The sequence below is a fragment of the Rhea americana genome, unplaced genomic scaffold (assembly GCF_003343005.1).
Source record: "Rhea americana isolate MKP2758 unplaced genomic scaffold, rheAme1 scaffold_54, whole genome shotgun sequence".
Taxonomy (NCBI): Eukaryota; Metazoa; Chordata; class Aves; order Rheiformes; family Rheidae; genus Rhea; species Rhea americana.
The window spans coordinates 3749136-3763806 of NW_028186690.1; the positions used below are offsets into that span (position 1 = coordinate 3749136).

Genomic DNA, 14671 nt, shown 5'->3' on the forward strand with positions numbered 1-14671 from the left:
CACAGCGGGCGCGGGGCAGGCTGCGGTGCGCCGAGGGCTTGGCGGCAGCGCGGGGAGGACGAGCTGAGCGATCGCTCTCCCTTGCCTGTGTGGTGCCTGCAGGAGCAATTTCCATGGAAAATGTCAAGTCACATACTCTACAGGTTTATGCATACGATAAGAGCAGGGAAGTTTCAAAAGTTCAGCAGATCAAAAATGTTATCTTAAAAAAAAMCACAATATAGTAAATACAAAATTTTCTTTTAGTATTTGCGATCCAGTTTCTACTGACTTCATTATTCAGGGGCTGTGAATCTACTTTGCTATATACTATGACTRTATACCTAGAGGCGCATGATCAAATCTAAAGAGGAATTACAATGTGAGTGGCTTTTCAAATGTCCCCAAACTTTTAAATGTTGTCTTTCAATGTAAACACTGGTCAGGAGAACAAGTAAGGAAGATCCACTGCCATAGGATGTTTCCAGGCCTGTCCCACCTTTCTGAAGGAAGAAGGAGCAAGACTGAGGCAGGCAAGGCCTGCTGGTTAAAAAGGAGGGAGGTTTGGGTGGGTGAGCTGTAGGAGCTGTGCAGATGTGTGGGGCAGAGCTGGAGTGGCATCTGAGATGGGAAGAACTGCAGTCCCCACTAGAGGTGGGGCATGGGCATTTTAGGGAGTTCCTGGCCTGGGAAAGAAGGGAGCCTGCGGTGGCGTCTCTTGATGTGTGAAACATAGCCTTGCCTGTGGGGTAGGTGAGGCAGGAGCCTCTGAGTCCAGTACTCAGCACATGGCATTTGCCAAGCCTGGGAGCTGGAACAGGACTTCTGTGGTAGCAATGTCTGGGGAGAGCACACTGGTTCCTGCTGCTGTGCACGGCCTCACTGCGCGTAGGCTGCATTGCAGAGCCTTGAAGGGGTAGTGTTTTCTGTGAGAGATGGTTAGCTAGGATCCCTCTGTTCCATTTAGCATCTTTTTCTTCCTTCAGTGCTGTGATAGAATGACATTTTGCCACCCACTGGAATGGCCGTTCACTCTCTAATAGGAAAACATACTACTAAACCTATTAGGCAGTTGTTGACATGGATGCCCATACTTAAGTCATTACTTTGACAAGGGTTAGGCATATCCATTGATTCTGGGGAGATGTAGATGCACTTGAAAATGATTATTATGCAAGGTGCAATTTTATATCAGTGATCTATCAACTTGTTTTGAGATGGGAATTTCTTATGCCTAATACCCTGCAGAGCTGGGAAAGATGAAGCCATTTCATTCAATAAATATCCTCCAAGAGAGAGTATAAAGTTGACACTATTATACTTCATAGACCAACCTTTCCATTTCTGTGAGGGTCTGGAATTAGCAGTTTGAATTTCTATCGTCCTACTGAAATAGCCATAGTAATGGCCAATAATGGTTATTATATAATACCTGTCATCCTAAAGGAGCTAGCAAACTGGCCTTTTCTGTTCTCGCTAGGAAGTTTTAATTATCCCAGAGTGAGCTGGGTCTACTCAAAATAGGTTAGACATCTCATTACTGAGAGTATTCAGATTTCCTTCTGGGGAGCTTCTGGTCTGGATTCAGTCCTCTCAGGGTAGCTGTAGTCTGACTGATTTCTGTGTCCTGGGGGATCATAACCTGTTGCATTCTAAGTTATTTCAATGCAAACTCTCCTTTGCCTCCTAAAAGCTGTCATTCCTGTATACAGGGAATTTTGACTCATATTTATGGTCTGTTAAGTTATTCATCATGGCAGAAAGTGTATCTTATTTCTAACAGATAACATGATTCTGTGCATCTTAGGGCAAGGTCCTGTTTTCCATGTGATGACATGACTACAGGCTCCATATTTTATAATCACAAAGGTATTATATAGGCTAGTTGGAATTGTAACACACTCTTCCCAAACAGTTGATCCAGTCTCCAACCCTTTACTTAGGTGGTTACAGTAGAAGCAGTACCTGGCATGCATACACTACTTGGRAAACTTTCCATCCAGGTTCTCTTTTGCAACACCAGGTGTCCTTGATAGGTGTGTTACAATAAAAAGTCTTTGTAGTACTTTCCAATGATTCATGTTCCCTAGCTTAGTTCTTTGTTAGGTATCTAAAATAGCAATGGGATTTCTCATTCATCTGTCTCATTAAGGGATTCTTTTATGAATACCACAGACTGCAGTTTTCACCTGCTGTTAATTTCTTCTACTAATGCGCTGTGTTTTCACATACTTCCTACAAAACCACTTTTCATGTGATGGTCCTAACTACTGATACAGAGTTACTTGAAATGGTTCCTCTCTCAAATGTATTTTTCCCCATGCAAATGGAGCAGCTTTAACAGGAGTCACTGAGAGCTCCATTTAAAAGCCCTGTAATTTGAGGCCTCATCTGGGAAATAGTCCTCAGCTGGAAAACAGGAAACACTAGCTGGAATCTCCTTTGGCCTGCTGCACAATAGCTGAGCAGTTTGCCCATAAAGCTACTGGGCAAAGCAAGAGAGGCCACAGCAGCATTGGCATTGCCTTTTTTTTTCATGCGTAGAGCATGATTCATCAGATGTGCTCTGAAAAAATGAGCAGATTGGGCACTGTAGGAGAGAGACGTGCAAATAGCTCATTTCTGAATCCTGGCAGATCTTAGCCGTGAACTAGATGCTAACTGATCAGCATTGCCAGGAGAGGGTATTTAGATGCTCAGGAATTTTTTTGCTGCAAGGTTGTTTTTAGATGCCTGYGGTGTTATGTGACAAGTTAGATGGAATCTTGGAGTTCTCAATTTTGAGCATAGATGAGTAAAGTGGCAGTTAGATGGAAATTAGGAGCTGACAGCTGTACCCTGGAATACTGTCCAAAGGATTAGGAAGACACAAAACAGAGGCTTTGTGGCACTCAAATCCCAGTAGCTCTTCACAAAGGTTACTAGCTGCCCCTCAGGATGATAGCCTTTTGCGAATCTGTACCTTAAGCTCCCAGAGCTATACATTTTCAGATGTGAACTGGGGGTAGCAGTGTTTTGTTATTTCAAAGGGGTCGTATGGGATAAATGTACTAAATACTGTGAGGCATCTAGTGAGGAGAACCAGAAAATAGTATATTTTTTTCCACTTAAAGCAATAGCAAAAATCACTCCAGGTTCAACAGGGACAGGATTTTCCTTGGACGCAGTATTACCGTATTTCACCTGTGTGAAGTGGAGGGAAGGGAGCTTCTTAACCCTATTACTCTTACCTCTGGCAAGCCACACTCCAGGTTGGATCTGAAGAGTGGTTTCTTCTCTTCTGAGGCCAGAGGAGGTGTCTTGCTTCCTTTGGGATGGATGGAAAGGGAGAGGATACTGTGTTGGTGTGGAGGGGCTAGAGACTTTCCTGACACTAAAAAGAAGAGGTTACAACAGCATTAYTGGTATTTATCTTTCTTTTCTTTAACTCTCTCCTTTCTGGAAATTTTCCTCTGATTCCATTTGGCCTTTCAGCCTCAGTATCCCAAGTGCAGAATATCCTGATGCAGAACATAGCCTGAATGAGTACGATGTTTGGCATGGTTTGTGTTGGAGCTCACATCCAAGTGCTGATCACGTGAAACAGCAAAGCTAGTGGGCCCTAGGCAAACAGCAAAATTCTTTGGTAGAGCTTGTCCCATTTTTTAAGTATTCCAATTCCCTCTTACCTTACAAATCACTGAATTAGAAAAACACAAAGACATATGATTCCTGTACTTTGAGACATATGGTCTGTGGAATGTGTAACATTCTAACACCTTCAAGGACTTCTGTGTACATCTGGGTACATTCACAAGTGGTTGGAAAGAAGAAAAGTTCTTATTAAATAAGGACTGCTGACAACAGGGAACTTGCAAAGGGTAGGTCTTAAAACGATGCTAGAGAGAAATCTGAACAAAGCTTTTCAGGAGATGATACAGACTTTTTCCACTAGGTGGTGGAAATCTGCCACCATCCAGATCTTCTAAAAAATAGGGGGAAAAATCGCATAATTATGAAGGGCAGGCTGAATTAAGACAGAAAATAGCTGTAATAATAGCTTACGATGTATCGATTAAAATGAGTTCTCTGCCTGTCGAAGAGACAATCATAGAAAATTATTCTTAATGCTATCCCTGACACAAAGGCAAAAATGTCAGTTAGGGAGGTTTTCTGATGTTTTAGAAAAGGAAATGAAAGGATAATTCAATCTAAATGAATTCTCTCACCCTCTACAGAAGGACTGTCATCTGTAATTTCAGACCATAGGAACTCATGAAACAAATCYCTCATGCATTTATTTATCTTCAACTGACAAAATATATATTTTAAATTAGTAATTTTAATTAACATGCTTCATAGATCTCCCACAGCCCAAGACTTGCTGCCATATAAGCATTGTTTCTAGAGGTGTCCTCATGGTGGCAGCAAATCTATCAATTATTTAACACAACAACAGATTTGAAAATTACAGAACTTGCTGTTGTTCTTGGCATAATTCAGTCATGGCTGAAATGGCAGAGACAAATGTATGGTGGTAACATCAGAGAAGGAACAAGAATTTACAATGTCACTTGCTTTTTCTTAAACAGCACCAGACAACCACTGGTGACCTTGCTCCACCCTTCTTCCTGCAAAGCTACTCTCAAGCTATTTCTGACATGTTGTCATTCATGTTTTAAGACGAAAGCGACTGTCATGGATGCAGTTTTCAAATATACTGAGAACCTACCCTTTTCACTGCATTTCATGAAGGTTGTCTCAGTGGCTTTTGCAATTCACATCTCATAGAATCAAGTCAACAGACCAGCATGGTGAAACAAATGCGATGATTGGTTTAAAGAAGCTGGTTTAAAGAAACTGTCATCTATATCATGGGCTGGCTCCTCATTTATTTAACAGAATACAATAAATCGTGTTCTTGTTAGTATCATTCAGAGCATGCTGGGTTCATTTTCTGATCCTCTTTTTTCCAAAAAATATTGCACACAGGAAATGTCATAAATTATAACCAATGTTTACACCTTGTGTCCTGGTATCTGACCTTAACTCTCAGCCCTAATAGCCTTCCAGTCAGTGTCATCATTACCAATCTTGAGTTCTGCTCATCACATAAATATCCTCCTTCATTTATGCATAGGGAGACCTTAATCCTGCTCTTGAATTCCTTGATTTCTTCTTGTATTTATCACAAAAGGAAAGTGGCTCATAGTGAGGTTAAAAAGCTGAACTTTGGCAGGAACTGTGGTGAGCCTTCATTTAATGAGTTGCAGCTGATCCACACTCTTCTGTTTATGTTAGTGAGGGTCACACCAACTCTACTTTCATGCTTCATGTCATCACCAGAGAATATCATTTTGCCATCTGATCTCTTTCCTTGGTCTACCTGATTCCTGAGCAGCCTACATGTCACACGAGTGTCCCACTGAGCTGCACAACAGCAGTGATACTCACTCTTTCTGCCAAAGAGATCCTGCATTCCTAAGTGTGATCAGCAAGATTTATTTTTCTGTCTTCAGAAATACCTTTCTCTGTACTATTCCCCTGCTTATCTATCTCTCTTCTTTCCTTCCAGAGTGAGACACTGACATCTAATTTCAGTTAAGCAGTGACATTGTCATAAGCAGGGAGATTGTGCAGAATTAGGCTAGCTTCATCCCTAATAGCCTTGCAGCCAGAGAGTGCCAGCCCAGCTGTCCAGAGTAGTATTTTTATTTAAGCACTTTTCTTGACTGGGTTCTTGGGCTTAGTTAGTTGTGTCAAAATCAGTTGTCTTTTTGCTGCTTCCCTTTGCCTTCTGTGTCGAGACAGGGATTGGCTTCAAATCAACCTTATGTAAATATCTTGACTAATATATAGTTGATAGACGTTTACCCTAAATTATCATTTCTGTTACATTTGTGATTTCCGCAACATTGAAGCATTTCTTTTCCTGCTCTTGCAGTCTTCTATAGGTATATCACATTCAATTAAAATTTACCTTCAACATTGTTGTTGACAGGATGAATGGAGACCAAAGATTGTCTAATGACCAACTTACCTGTATATTCCTGTCCTCAATAGGATGGAATGAGAATTTTCCATGTGTCCTGTTATGCTAACAGGTCATTTTACCTCTGCTGTTGGAGACGTGCACAGGAAATAGCTACAAGCAAATTAGTCCTTGTTCTCTTCACAACGCTCCTGATGTTCATGCTGTGCAGCAGAGTAAAATCTGTGAACTTGCTAGCTGGTGAAGTAGTTAAATAGATACATATCTATATATCTATATATCTATATCTATATATCTATATATCTATATATATAYACACACACACACATATATATGTGTGTGTGTGTGTGTGTGTGTATGTATGTAAATGCTAGAAATAACAGGCTTTCTTTAAAATATATTTTTCAATATAAAGGCCATTTTGTTGCCTTGATCATACTCAGTCGATTAAAAAATTAGGCTCTACTATGTGGTTAATATGGTTTGGTTTGGTTTACTATGCTGTTTGGTACTGTCAGGAGAATTTTGAAAAAGAAGTTTACAGGCAAGTGGAAAACAAAACAGAAAACATATTAGTACTCTTCTAGAGAATGATAATGAACTCAGACAGTGGTAGTRGTAAATGCTTGTGAGCTGTTCATGTGCTTGGGTGATCACAGAAGTGGGTGTACTTTTTCTTTTTTTTTGTAACGAATAGTTGGTCATTGCTCAGCTGAAGTCTAACCGAACAAGTATACTTTGTTGACTCATAGCTATGCATTACAATGGGAAGTTCAGATCAGAATTTAAATACAGTGCTATAGTGACAAGTGACAGATCTCCAGTTAGCTAGCAATATTCAGACAGATATGTCCATAATTAATTTACTTTTCTTCTGTTAATTAACAGCTTTGTTCTTTTCCTTTAGTGTTATTTACAGACTGCTGTTAAACACAGCAAACAATACTGCAGCAGAAATGTTAGTAAAGGAGGCGACTGTTGCCTTTTTATTTGATTTCTGAAGTGTCACTCAAAAAGTTAAATTCTTGTGCTGCCTAAATAAAAAGATTAGAACTCTGCATTCCACAGACACTCTCTAATAACTTCCAGAAATCCATTATTCATTAAATGTTACATCTAATTTTAGATCTCTCTTCTTATAATGTTATCCTTCACCCTCAGAAACTCAGTATCATTTATAGAAGGTTTATTTTAGAGGCTCGTATTACACAGAATCATATTAGCAATCCAAACCATTGCTTCCTTGTGCACAGATTTTCAGCCAGGACAATATTATTAAAATACAGAGTTACAGTACTTCTCTTCAAKTTTGACTTAATAATCCCAGTAAAGTACAGTTTTATTTGTGAATGTTTCCTATTATGAAGATGGACTATATTAACACTAAATTGTCTTGATTGWGCTGGCTTGGGTACTGATGATGTTACCATTGCAGCAAAATCTGTCTCTAACTGTATTGCATACTCACGAAAACAGTAAGTAGTACAGAGGCAAGCCTGTGCCAAATGCCATATTGTAATATCTGCATTTCTATCAAGACCCACACTAGTTAGGTTTAAAATAGGGTTCATACAACTTTACAAATCAGACATTTGKCTGCAGCAGAGACAGCAGTCACTCTGTGATTCTATTTGTTATGGCATGGTTATAAATGTCAGGATTCAGGGCAAAATCAGTTCCAAATAATGACATTATACCTACATAGTTTACAGATTCTATCTAAAGGAGTGGGCATATATGAAAACACTGAATTAAGAACTACCTATTGCAACATTTATAGTATAACTTCTTTCTAAAGTTTAATGAAGGTTTACTCAGCACTTGTTAGATCACATCTAGATACTGCATCCAGTTYTGGACCCCCAATACAAGAAGGATATTGATAACATGGAATGAATTCAGTGGAAGGCCACCAAACTGGTCAAGGACTGGAGCACTTGTCCTGTGAACAGAGGCTGAAGGAATGGGTCTCCTTCAGCCTGGAGAAGAGGTGGCTTTGGGATAACCTAGCAGCAGCCTGCCAGTGCCCACAGGGAGGTTGTCAAGAAGAYAGAGCCAGGCTCTATGCAGTTGTGCGTGGCAGGAGGACAAGAGGCAATGGACATAAAGTGAAACAAGGGAGGCTCTGACTGGATATAAGGAATTTTTTTTCCCCGTGAAGACAGTCAGGCAGTGGAACAGGTTGCCTGGAGAGGTTGTGCAACCCTGGAGGTTGTCACGAACTAAGTAGATAAATCCCTACGTAACCTGGCCTGATCTCACAGCTGACCCTACTTTCAGCAAAAGGTTGAACCAGAGACCTTCTGAGGTCCCTTACAACATCAATTATCCTATGATCCTATTTGTTTGCATATGTTGAAATTATTAATGCCTACATGTACTGCAAGACAGGTTTTCAGTGAAGTGGTCATTAGCCTGAGCCACCAGTGAGAGGCACCACCACTAGCCATTAACCCTGGTGGCCCAAGGTCTGTTTGGCCAGATGGAAGATATCTCTGGGATCAGCAGATGAGTGGGTCATAATCTCATCACTGAATGTGTCACTGTATTAGATGGTTTACTGGCAAATCTTAGGGATTCCTCTAGCACACAGCACTGTAACATCAGAGAGGCTCTCCAAGGACAAGGAAGCACAGCAACAGCAATCTAAAAACTTTTTTTTTTTTTAATATCTGTTCTTGCTTGTCTAATGGGATAAGGTGACTCCCAATGCAAAGCATTTTCTCAAGCAGTTAGCTCCCAGACATGCTTGCCTTTTTCCAGTGTCTATTTTAAGGGTAAGCTCTTTGAAGTAGAGGCCATTTGCTATCTTGCGTTCTGTCTAGTACAAGAGAGTATCAAATTCAGTTGGTCTTAGGTACCATAGTAAACAGAACAAATAACATTTAAGACAGGAGAGGCTACAACAAACCAGTGTATCAGTGGTAGCTGATCCTACTGGAAATCCCTCAGTGCAAGAAGAAAGAGATCAAGGTAAGAGAGATACTTAGTGGGCACTTCATATATTAGAGCACTATGAAGCCATCTATACAAGCTGCTTGAGACCTATATTCTTTTATAATATGTACCACTATTACAAGAAAATAACTTCACCCCTCAGCTATGAACAGGGGAGAGGATCAAAGGATAGGTAGAAAGTGAGAAGAGAACTAGGTTGGGGAATAACTATACTTTCCTAATTCCTATTCCAAATGGTCACCCGTATTYCAGATAGAAAATTGTAAATCCTCTTCTAATTCAAATAAGAATATGAGGGTGGAATGGGTCATTAATAATAATGATACAGCTATATCACTTTGTGTGTGTGTATGTGTCTCTTGAGAGGCTGACAATAAAGAGTTACCATATACATGASTGGAATTACTATTTATATGTATATGTGTCTATGTGTAGCATTCTGAGGATCCAGGAGGTGTAGAAATAACATTTAAAAAGAAGTAGAAAAGTATCATGTGGTATATTACTGCTTCTGGATAAGGGAGCCAATGAAGGTGCACCAGCAGCTGTAATTCTAACACTTTCTAATTTCTGAATGGCTGATTTGCAATCTGACTATTCTTTTGTTGTAGACTTTTTTTATATTGCACACAAATACATGCATGTGTATATGCATATCTAAATGYACACCTGAAAAAGATATTAAATTCACATACATCTAAACACACAAAATAATAAAAAAGTTATTGCTCCTCCAAAATGTTTCCAGTCTTCTAGATACAGTAGCAAAACAGATTTTTTTTTTAAAAAAAGGAAACATAATTTAGTATATATGTAACATTTAGTCTTAACTTATATTATTTTAGGAGAAGTGGTCATATTTCACTTTTATGAAAAATGCAGCTTCTATCTAGGAGAGACAATTTTACACTAGTCTGAAAGGTTGCTTGGTAAGCATGAGGCAAATTCTAAGTGTTAACTATTATGTCTGACACTGAATTTAGTACACGATGGGAAACTGCAGGCTGAACATGTAACAGGAAAAATTTTCTTATATTTCAAGGTTTAAAATCCCATAAATCTCTTATCAGGCTTCCTAAATTAATGATTACAAGAAATGAATTCACCTGCTCTTGTAYTGAAAACGGTTTCTCTTCTAATTTCTATCAGTTTTCTTGCTGCCATGAAGCCAATTTGAATAATGATTTTTTGCAGTTTAATAGCCCCCCTGGTCTTAATCTCATCACAGAAATGAAGAAGAACATCTGTACCTTCAGACAGTGAGGATGACTTTAGCCTATCTCCAGGTAAGTCAGTGGGTTCCCTGGTTTGTTATATCAATTCTCATACAATACCAATGATCATCTGAAACTTTTGTTTTGTWTAGATTCCTAACGTGAGTAGAATGACAGCCACCAGCCATCGTGCAGTGTCAGAACAGTCATGGCTCCTGGTTACATCAATTGTTTAAATACTGAGCGTAAGATTGCATCAAGGTTTCTGTAGATTTATGTGGTGATGAGAATTCTTTATTCTTGCATCATTACATCTGAGTTGGTAAAAACTAGTGCTCATCTGAGCAGAGTGACTCCTTCAGTTAATGCTTGACCCTAATGGATACAATGGGAGTTTTCCCATTGAGTTCAGAAATTTTCTGTCTGTATGTCTAGAACTAGATGCAGGATCTAAGAAACTATCCCTGTGACTAAAACTGAATCTGTTCTCACCATGGTTCCTGGGAGTGTTTGTACTCCCTGAAATACTAAATTCACTAAATGATATTGCCTAGAATACATGGGAAATTGTCTGTTGATGCAATGCACATGCAAAGCCTCGATTAGGAGAATGAACTTAGACCTGGATCTTCTCTATTATATTAGAGTGCAGTAGGTTGTTTATTCGACCCCATTAGAGTTTGGACTCCTGCCTCTCATTTCCTGGGGGACTGCACAGTCACTGTGGGGAGAATCCACTGTGCYTTGAGGATGGGCGCCCGGATGGCTGGTCTGCCCCAAGTCAGGTCTCCTTGGGGTGGCTGTAACACTGGAGGGTAATGTTCTAGGGTTGTCCCATAAATGTCGCGACTCCAGCTGATCATGGAGGGTATGAATAGCTTGCTAGATCACTATCCTCAGCAGACACAATTTCTTAAGTTACCCTAATGCATGAGTGCTATTCTGTGTGTCACGTATTAAAAAAGAAATGAGGAACTGTGTTAGAGGTAGGACAAAGACAGTGGGCTCAGTAGAAAAGGTGAAATGAAGAATGTGGCTGTATTACTGGGATGGACACACGAAGATAGACAGATAGACGAATTATGTTGCAGTCCAAATTGTTTTCTGCGTTGTCAGGTTTATGTCAGCCCTCATCTATGATATCAGCACTGTTCACTCTTCAGAAGAAAACAAGGGAAAACAAGAGGTTTCACCACGTGAACTGACTTAAGATAAACTTCACAGTACTTTCTCCGTGCACCCGGTCATCTATTAAAAATATTTTGCTGAAGCTCCAAGTCCTGGAAGAACTCCAAGTCACTTTTGATGTGATTTTTGGGAAAGTTTTAATAATAAAAAATATTTTGATCATATAAATAAAATCTTTCTTCTGATCTGAAGTTTGAACCTTTGCCCYTTTTCTGCTGTTTTGAAATCCAGAGACTGATAAAAATATATTAAAATATTCAGTGCTGGGGAGAATATTTTAGCATCTTAATATCTCACTTGGGAGTGCAGTTTCAGGCTTTCATTTTATTGATATTTTGCCAGAAATTATTTCATAAAGTTTTTTAAAGGTTTGGAATATCCAGCTCTATATATGAATGTTAATGAGATGTATATTGAAAATCCTGGAAATGATATGAAGTACTGTTAGTCAAATTTGAGAAAATTTTAAGGCTGGCTGAAACAGAACCTACTTTTTCAAATCTACTTTTTAAAAAATTGCTGTTTGATATGGGGGTTTTATTCAAACCTGCATTATAATTTATTTGCTACAAATGATAAAGTGCATTTATATTCAAATAGGATATTGATTCAACCAGAGTATGTGAAATGTTACAAAAGAGAAAAAATTAGTACATTAAGAAAAACTTAGCTACAGGTTATTGCTTAACAGTATTTTTCCATCTATGTGTTCTTATGTAGAAAAAACTAAGGAGTTCCATCACCGTGAGCCTAAAAATAGCTAAAAGCTAAAGCTAGAAATAGCTGATTCAGTTTTGTATTTTTATTATTTTTCCACATCAAGCTTTTCTAAACAGGCAGCTTGAACAGTCTGCAAATGTCATGCATATCCAACATCCTGACCAATCTAAATGGCCTTCCAGTCTGGATGGAAACGGCACAGTTTTATGGAAATTACATACTTTCTATCACTTCCTGCTCGTTATTAGTTCTAAAGAAAAATTGTCCCTGAACACGAGAGCTGCTTCCTTTCTGATGTGTTCTCTGACTCCAGTGGCAGTTAGACGGTAACTGTCCAGGCCAAAGTTGCTCTTCTTCAGACACTTCCATTGAGTATAGTATGCACAAAGCTGTCAGGGAGATGTGTATTAAATTCCTGAGACTATTAGTAGATGAAAGATGTTACATCCGCAGAAACTGTCACTTCGGAAAGACAAAACAGATATAAATCCAGCCTAACTACCAGTTAGGTTCAGTAACGATCTGTGTCATTGTAGTGGCACAGACTGGAACGATCTGCTCTATCTTATCCAACATAAAGCAGTGGGCTCTATTCACTTTACACYAGCAATACACAGTGTAATTCCACTTTTATAGGCTGAATTACTGGAGTTACACTGAAACAAGATGAGAGAAACAGAAGTGAATTAGACATTGTGCTTTTAGTGTCTTTTGAAACYAGATTTGAACAGAGAGGCTACAGCCAAAAGATGTCACTGCCTATTAATGAGAAATGTGTTTGTTTTCATTTTAGAAAAGCTGTGAAGGACTTAATTGTGTATAATATTTTTCACTGCCCTGTGTAAACTGTAGTCATTTTGTCAGTGCAAAATGGGTGTAGATTGTTTCCATTTAGACGTGTTACCATTGTGTTATCTTACACAGCATGCAGGTCACCTTGGGCAATTCTGCGGAGAGAATAATGCAAATAAGGTAAAATATATAAGAGCTAGGGAAAAGGGAAGGTCCTATAATAAAGGAAACATTTTCATGTTATATATACATTTGAARTTCAGTTTTGCCATTTTTTCTGAGGAGAGCATCCAAGCCAATCCTAGTTTTGTAAACAGGGAGAGCAGAATAGGATCCTCTAAACAGATATTTTTTAAAAAAATRTTATTGGACATTTAACTGTTAATCTTAGGATTTGATCTCTGGTCATCTCAAGTGCTCATCTCAAGTGCCCTTTGTGGTCCTTGTTCATAGGACAAGGATGTTCAGAAAAAAAATAGAAATCCAGTATTTTTTTGCTAGAGTTCTGCAATGTTTAATCACATTAGGAAATCCATTAAAATTCATGGTCATCTTAGCAGATGCATAGATAACAGTTGCTGTCCCAGATGCATAGATAACAGTTGCTGTCCCTCACACATCTCAGATCAGTGCTAAAAAAAGAAAAGTCTATTTTGTAGCAAGCAATGGTTATTATGCTGACATTTTTTTCTGTTTGGAGCTAGGTTCTGTTTCTACCAAAATCTTCTTGTGGCTGTGAAATTAGAAGCTGGATTCATTCGTTTTCCTAGTTGTATGTAAACATTTATTTTCTATGGTTATGTTTCATAAGGTACATACATTTTTATCATAAAACTTAGGAATGCTTGAAAAACATTTTTTGTGTTGCTTATTTTCCTATGTGAAAAAATRCATGTCTTTGAAGTATATATACAGATCAGGTTAAACATTCCTGTTTTTTTGGTTCCTAGAGGACAAAGTGTAATCCCTAGTTTGTTTGCAATGAATATCTAGTTTGTTTGCATGGGGTTAGAAAGGAAATCATTTTCATTACTAAAAAAAAAGTTTGTTGCAGAGTAAAGCATCCTAAATTGCATTGTGTTCTTAGCTACCAGTTATAAGTCAAAGTGTTCAGTAACACATATTTTGCCTTTGAAAGACAGAATCTCTGGCAACATCATATTAAAGCAATTATCTCAAAGTAACATCTCAATAATCTTCCTCCTCTTCTCCCAGTTAAACCATAAAAGAAGTATCTATTCTGCTGGAAAGGGTGACTCTAGTGGTCCCAGCTCAGCTTCAGAGACTGGTATAATGTGGTAACAGCAGCTGCATCACCTCCTTGGCCAAGTGTAGCACAGTTTCAGAAGTTCACTCCTTTGCTGGGCCTCTTTGGAGCCAAATACTGATTCGAGGAGTTCTAAAATGCAAATACAGGAAAGAAAATAGTCTTACTATTCTTACTCTTCTTCATGGTCTGCACTGGCTTCCAAATTATTCAAAAATTTCTTCTCAGTTAATCCCCTGCTTGAGACAAAAATTATTTATCTGTTTGGCCACTTGCATTGGCAGACTGCATCTTAACCCAAGAATATGTAAGACAGTCTTCCACTAACTGAGACTCTTTTTGAATTTTATCTTTGCTTGGCTTGGTAGCAGTTACATGTGTCATGCTGGACACTCCTGGTAAAACTTAATGAGGACAACAGCAACTGCAATAATTTAAGCTCCAGTACAAAACACTGGGCAAAGCCAGGGGCTTCTGGTTTGTATCCAGAAGATATATACTCACCTGAGTAGTTTAGAAAGTAGAGTTAGGAAACAGCATTTGTCTTCAAATCTCAGGAAAAAGCTGCAGACAGGAATAGCT

General features: G+C 38.8%; 1 long non-coding RNA gene across 1 annotated transcript in view; it reads left to right on the plus strand.

Moving 5' to 3' along the window:
- Positions 1-11387, plus strand: part of LOC146588128 (uncharacterized) — a 12286-nt gene extending 899 nt beyond the window's left edge. The window contains exons 2-3 of the long non-coding RNA XR_014897483.1: positions 10103-10194; positions 11239-11387. This is a non-coding gene — a long non-coding RNA (uncharacterized LOC146588128). The remainder of the gene's footprint in view (positions 1-10102; positions 10195-11238) is intronic.
- The last annotated feature ends 3284 nt before the right edge of the window (positions 11388-14671 follow it).